This window comes from Trichechus manatus, unplaced genomic scaffold, assembly GCF_000243295.1.
Source record: "Trichechus manatus latirostris isolate Lorelei unplaced genomic scaffold, TriManLat1.0 scaffold00078, whole genome shotgun sequence".
NCBI lineage: Eukaryota > Metazoa > Chordata > Mammalia > Sirenia > Trichechidae > Trichechus > Trichechus manatus.
The window spans coordinates 13,060,415-13,067,848 of NW_004444014.1; the positions used below are offsets into that span (position 1 = coordinate 13,060,415).

The window sequence follows — 7,434 nt, forward strand, 5'->3', positions numbered from 1 at the left end:
CAAGAGACAGAATGGGCCACATAAACCAGAGACTTCATCAGCCTGAGACCAGAAGAACTAGATGGTGGCCGGCTACCACCAATGAACATCCTGACAGGGAACACAACAGAGGGTCCCTGATGGAGCAGTAGAACGATGGGATGCAGAACTCAAATTCTAGTAAGAAGATCAGACTTAATGGTCTGACTAAGACAGAGGCACCCCGGAAAGCATGGCCCCTGTTCTCTCCATCACCCCAGAACTAAAACAATTTCCGAGGCCAACTCTTCAAACAGGGATTGGACTAGACTGTGGGACATAAAGTGATACTCGTGAAGAATGTGCCTCTTAGACAAGTAGATATAAGAGACCAAAGGGGCAGCTTCTGTTCAGAGGTGAGAGGGGAAGGCAGAGAGAGTTAGGAGCTGGTTGAATGTTCACGGGGAATCAGGGACCGAGGGGAGGAGTGTGCTGTCACAGAATGGAGTGAGTGGTTGGTGTCTCATAACAATGTATGTTAAAAAAAAAAAAATTATGGGAGACTAAATTGAAATGTAAACTTCATTTAATTACAACAATAAAAAAAGGGAAAAAAAGAAGAAGAGAAGCCATTCATTATTTGTTTTTCCTCTGTATCATCTTTCTTACTTAAGAGGGATCTGAGTTTAAATGAAATTTGAAGAGCTCAGAATGAACACTGAAGAATTTGTAGAAAGGGCAGGTAGGCAGCAGGAGTCTGTAGGAGACTGAACAGAAGGGAAGAGACACGTTTTAAAACCTAAGCTTGATTTGGTTACCTAGACTCATAGAAATCAGAAATGAAAAAGGACATTAAAGCAAAACCCGTTGCTGTCAAGTACATTCCTACTCATGGCAATCCCGTGTGTTACAGAGTAGAACTTCTTAGGGTCTTCTGGGCTGTTATCTTTATGGAAGCAGACCACCAGACTGTTCTCCCATGGCATCACTGGGTGGGTTTGAACTGCCAACGTTTAGGTTAGTAGTCAAGCGCAAATCATTTGTACCACACAGGGACCTAAAAGGATATTAGGCGTCTTTTAATTAAGTCTCAAAAAAAGTGAAGAACCACAGTCCAGGGATGAATAGTGACCTTCTTCAGTTCACAGAACTGGGTTTTGTAGGACAGAGCCAGAAGTGAAGTCTGCTCTTCCCCATGCCACTCTTCTTTTGCAGTTTCAAATTGCCTTGTATGACTCAGGACTTTAAATTAGGTAAATGATAATTTTAGACAACATATGAAGGTAAGTTGAATGTGCAGAAGAGGCAACTTTACATATAGTTTTGGAAAATTAAGGTCATTTTACTTTTTTAAAAAACAGCAACTACTTTATTTGTTCATAATTTCATGGTCTTCAATTTGGGCAGGGCTCAGCTAGGTAGGTCTTCTGCTGCCTGAGATCTTTCTGATGGCTATTGTCATGGTGGCTTGATTGGGGCTGGATGGTCTCAGATGGCCTCACAGCCAGCAACTGGTGCTGACTGTTGTCTGGGTCATGTGTCTTCAGGAGGCTAGCCCAGGCTCTGTCACACAGTGGCAGTGTTTTAAGAGGGAAAGCCCCAATGCAAAAGTGCTTTTCAAGTCTCAGCTTGTGCAACATTTTCAGATGTTCCAGTGACCAAAGCAAGTCACATGGAAGTCCTAAGTCAATGTGGGAGGAGACATACAAGGCAATTGATAAACGGATGTGTACCTCATGGGGGGCCCTTACTGTAACAATACACCACACTGAGTGTACTGGTAGAGCCTCATACATTCTCCCAGTCTCCTGTCCTGCCTTCCTCCTTGTCTTAGTCATCTAGTGCTGCTATAACAGAAATACCACAAGTGAATGGCTTTAACAAAGAGAAATTTATTTCTTCACAGTCAAGTAAGCTAAAAGTCCAAATTCAGGGCGTCATCCCCAGGGGAAGGCTTTCTCTCTCTGTCAGCCTTCTCATCAGTGTTCCCCGAGACTAGGAGCTTCTCCACGCAGGGACCCCAGGTCCAACAGACACGCTCTGCTCCTGGCACTGCTTTCTTGGTGATATGAGGCTCCCCATCTCTCTGCTCACTTCTTTCTTTTATATCTCAAGAGATTGCCTCAGGACACAATCCAATCTTGTAGATTGAGTCCTGCCTTACTAACACAACTTCTGCCCATCCTCCCTCATTAACATCTAGAGGCAGGATTTACATCATATAGGAAAATCACACAATGCTGGGAATCATGGCCCAGCCAAACAGATACACACATTTTTTGGAGGGACATAATTTAATCCATGACACTCCTATTCGTTCTACACAACCACTGTTGGATAGTACTCCTAAAACATCAATCATTCTGTCATTCTCTAGCTCAGTGGCTCTCAGCCAGTGGCACTTTTGTTCCTCAGGGGACATTTGGCAATGTCTGGAGACATTCTTTTGTTTGTTTTTTGTTTTTAATGACAATTTATTGTTTGTGGATGCTTACTCTTTGCCTAAGATGCTTGACTTTACATAATTTCATTTAATGTGTAATATTTTAATTGTGCTTTAGGTGAAGGTTGACAGAGAAAATTAGTTTTCCATTCAATAGTTTATATACAAATTGTTCTGTGACATTGGTTGCAATCCCCGCAATGTGTCAGCACTGTCCCCATTACTACCCTGAGTTCTCCATTTCCATTTGTCCAGTTTTCCTGAAGTGTATTTTACTTTTAATAGAGGGGACTGAATTGTGTCTAGGAGAAGGGGGTACTTAGGTGTCATAGAGAACCCCTAACATTTGGGGTAGAAGTGCAAATGGAGGTCAAAGTACTGCCCCACCAACCACTAGCTCTGTCCTGCAAGGCGAAGGCCTTGTGTGCACGCATGTGGCTACCCCAGATAGCAGGCACTACCCACTCCCTTTATCCTCTCAAACAATCACCCTTGGCACCAGGGAAGGGGATTGCATAGGTCCAGAAAGCAGGCTTGGGGTCATTTGGGTAGGGAATTCCAGGGTCATGGGGACTGGAAGCATGTTCTAGAAGTGGGTGCCTCTCTCTGTGAAGAGGAGTGCTGTGAGAAGAGGGCCAGAGTGGGGTCCTGGGGTAGGATACAGTGCATGAGGATGGTCACCAAATTATTTATCCAAAAACTGAACCAAACCAAACCTGTTGCCATTGAGTTGATTCTGTCTCATGGTGACCCCGTGTGTGTCAGAGTAGAACTGTGCTGCATGGGTTTACAATGGCTGATTTTTCAGAGGTAGGTGGCCAGACCTTTTTTCCAACACACCTCAGGGTGGACTCAAACCGCCAACATTTCAGCTAGGAGCAGAGTGCATTAACCCTTTGCACCCCCCAGGGCTTCCACATTGTTTATAGTAGCAAGTAATTAGAAAAAGTGGAGATGTCTAACAGTAAAGGAAAGATTGAGTATATTCTCCTTAATAAGAAATTATGAACCATTAAAAACTTTAATCTGGAAGGTTATGTAGCAACATGGAAAATGTGTACTAGGTGTTAATTGAAACATCCAGGCTGAAAAAGTGAATGGACATTAATACTTTAACTACATAAAGCATCCTTTGAAGATCCACTTCTAGAAATTTATCCCCCCTAATATACTTTTATATCTACAGAAAGATATAAATACCAGTAATATCAGGGATAAGACAAGGATGTCTGCTCTCACTGATTCTATTCAACATTATACTAGAGGGTCTAGACAGGGAAATTAGGAAAGGAAAAAGAAAAAGCATCCAGATTGGAAAGGAAGACCTATCTTTATTTGGACAAAATGTGATTTTATATATAAAAATCCTAAGTAATACACTGAGAACTATTTGAACTACTAAAATTGTTCAGCAAGGTTGCCGGATAGAAGAACAATATACAAAAATAAATTGTATTTCTATACATAACAACGAAAAATCTGAAAGTGAAATTAAGAAACAATTTCATTTATCATAGCATCAAAAACAATAAAATACTCAGGGATAAATTTAACAAAAGAAGTATAAGATTTCTACATGGAAAATAGAAAACAATGCTGAAAGAAATGTAAAAAGATATAAATAAACCAAAGGACATCTCACATTCATGGATTGGAATACTTAATATTGTTAAGATGGCAATACTCTCCAAAGAGATCTACTCATTCAACTTAGTCCCTATCAAAATCTCAGTTGACGTCTTTGCAGAATTGACAAAAAGATCCTAAAACTCATATGGAAGTGCAAGGGACTCAATAGTTGAAACATTCTTGATAAAGAAAGAATAAGTTAGAGAACTCATACTTCTCAATTTGAAAACTTATTACAAAGGTACAGTAATCAAACAGTGGGGCAATGCCATAAGCATAGGCGTATACATCAATAGAATTAAAGTGAGAATCCAAAATAAACCCTTACATTTATAGTCAATTGATTTTTGATGAACAGTTCAAAGGGGGAGAAAATAGTCTTTTCAAATAGTGCTGAGACAATTGAACATTCACATGCAAAGGAACGAAGTTGAACTCCAATCTCACCATAAACAAAAATTAACTCAAAATAGGTAAGAAACTGGAATTTAAGAGCTAAAACTGTAAAACCCTTAGAAGAAAACGTATGATTCTTAGAAATCACAGCAAAAGCATGAGCAACAACAAAAAATCGATATATTGGACTTCATCAAAATTAAAAACGTTTGTACATCAAAGGATATTATCAAGAAAGTGAAAAGACAACCAACAGCCCTGACTGCACATCAGAATCACAGTGGATTATTGGGTCCCCGCCCAAGAAGATTCTCTGTCAGTCGTGGGATCTGTGCTCCATGGCTGATTCTGAGGCACAGCCAGAGGTGGTAACTTCTGTTCTGGTTGTCCTAAACCACCTGTAGCCTCCTCAGTGGGTCACATCATCTCATACCCATTGTTCCCTTGGCCAGAATGGCCTTCCTTCACCTGACTCATACCAAACTCTGCTGAGATATCTTCTCCAGACAACTCTCCCTGGCATTTCTTCTCACCTGTTTTCCCAGATCTTTGTCAGTTGTCTTTTCCATGTGCTGCCTTGGGCCCCTCAGCTTACCTTGGTCTTTCAATTTTTTACATTGTATTTGTCAGTTTACTTGTCACTTTCTCATACTAAACTAAGAGTCCTTGGTGACAAACCTTTCAATCGTGAGACTACTGGTTAGTACACTGTCTAGCACATAGCAAATGCTCAAGTGTTTGTTGAAAGAATGAATGAAGGAATCCATTCCTATTGATCTTTGTGCTGTCTCAGATCCTTGTGACTTAAAAAGTAGGAGTAATATTTCTTTGTTTTTATATTCACCCTCGCCATTCTCCATGACACTTTCCTAACATTTTCACCATCATTCCTAATTTATAGTATCAGCCAAGATTGTCCTGAGCATTAACCCATTGCAACCTTTGGTTCAGGTCTTGACTTTGCAATTTACCAGTTTGGGGCTTTTGGAAAATTACTTAAAATTTCAAGAACCTCAGTTTCTTCACTGTAAAATGGGGATGATAATAGTAGTTACCTCATAGTGTTATTGTCAGGTCCAATAAAATAGTATTTGTAAGGTGCCTGGCCCATAGTGGGTGTTTATTAAGTGCTAGTTCTCTTCTTTTGGAAAGTCTCATGGCATAATAGAAAGAGCTACATCCTCTGGTTGCAAAGCCCAGTTTTGCTGCTTACTGGCTGTGTATTTGATCAGCTTATGAATCTTAGTAACCTCATATTGAAAATAAGCATCATAATGAGTGTCTTTATAGAGTTGTTTGGAAAATTGGATAAAATTTATATTAAGTATATAGCTAGTGCTTGGCATCTAGTAGGTGCTCAATAAAATGGTACTTATTATTATTATGAGGTGTAATAATATACTACAGTGTTTTTCCTGCTTTCCATGATCCCCAAACACTACTTTTTTCCCTAATATTATTACTAAAGGTCAAAATGATTTTGGCTATACTTCAGTTTTCTATTTTACATCCTGAAAAAATCCTGAGTCACCTGTAAATGAACCCATTATATGGAAGCTCCCTTTTGATCAGATTTCTTTCCAGTGCTGTCCTCTCTGACAACTGGCTTTCAGAAACTTGGGTTTATATTATGAACACTTTTTTTTTTCCTTTGTAAAATTGTACAACTCAGAAGCTCCCTGAAGAATTGAAATTCAAAAGGAACCTCTGAGACACAGACCTGCTTCCCCTCCCTGCCTCAACCAGGGAACCTTTTCAGATTGTCTCTTCCCAGAATGTCAGGAGAGTCCAAGGCCTTGGCCTGCCATGTTCCAAAAGAACAAGAGGGACTTATATTTGTGAAGGCTGAAGAAGAGAATTATGTTTGGGTGAAGGAGGTTAGTCTTCACGGAAGCCCCCATAGCCAGGAAATCTTCCATCAGCTGTTTAGGCAGTTTGGGTACTCTGAGTCCTCTGGGTCCTGGGAGGCTCTGAACCGACTCTGGGAGCTTTGCTGCCAGTGGCTAAGGCCAGACACACTCCCAGGAGCAGATTCTGGAGCTGCTGGTGCTGGAGCAGTTCCTGGCCATCCTGCCTGAGGAGCTGAATGCCTGGGTGCACGAGCATAGACCATAAGTGGAGAGGAAGCCATGACTATGCTGGAGGAGCTGGAGAAAGAACTCGATAAACCAAGGCTACAGGTAAGAAGTAGTTTTGTTTTGTTTTTATTTTTAACCTATTGTAGGTTAGTGGAGAAATCATTGTAAGTGGGCATTGATTTGGTTATCAGAGGAGAATTACTATAAAGTTTATAATTTTTGAGTCATTATTCTTCCATTGGGTTCAAGTCATTAGCGCTTTTTGTTCTAGTGTTGCCTATCTAGTCATCTGAATAAGTTTCTGACTCCTCCTGTCCTGCACTTTTACTCTAGGGGTTTTCCTCTTGTATGTTTTCAGAATCATAGTGCTGGTACTTGATTAGTCCTAGGATACAGCTCATGGCCAAGAATTGATCTGGAAGGAAATGACATCCATGGGAGCATTCAAGTCTCTGAGCAGCCAACTTCAGCCCTTGGAAAACCAGTGCAAGAGTGAAACTCATGAGTCCCAGGCTTTCTGTGAGAGAGGTGAGGAGCCAGAATCCATTTAGGGTGCAGGATGGAGATGAGGGCTATCATCTGTGGCGTAGTTTGTTTTCTAGGGCTCTTTTGTTTGTTTGAAGAGTCAAAGGTCCCTTGTGGCTGTCATTAAGAACTGTGGAAAGGCCTTAGCCTAGAAATATTCTTCCATTTGCTCTCCTTAGAGTCTGAAATTCCAGTATAATTTCTGACTTTAGGTTAAGAATTAAGATGTCTAATAAAATTTTCTAATTATGTCCATAATATTCAAAGATCAATATTCTGGTTTTTGAATATTATGATCCTTTTAGCAAGGCAGTTCCTAAGATGGAGATGAATACTGTGTCAGTAGAGATCCAATCAGTTGATGGAAACCACATTGTAACTTGAACAGGGAAAGTTTAATTTTAA

General features: G+C 40.4%; 1 pseudogene; it reads left to right on the top strand.

Annotated features, from left to right (window-relative positions):
- Positions 1–6,201: 6,201 nt before the first annotated feature.
- Positions 6,202–7,055, top strand: LOC105756505 (zinc finger and SCAN domain-containing protein 30-like; annotated as a pseudogene).
- Positions 7,056–7,434: the final 379 nt, after the last annotated feature.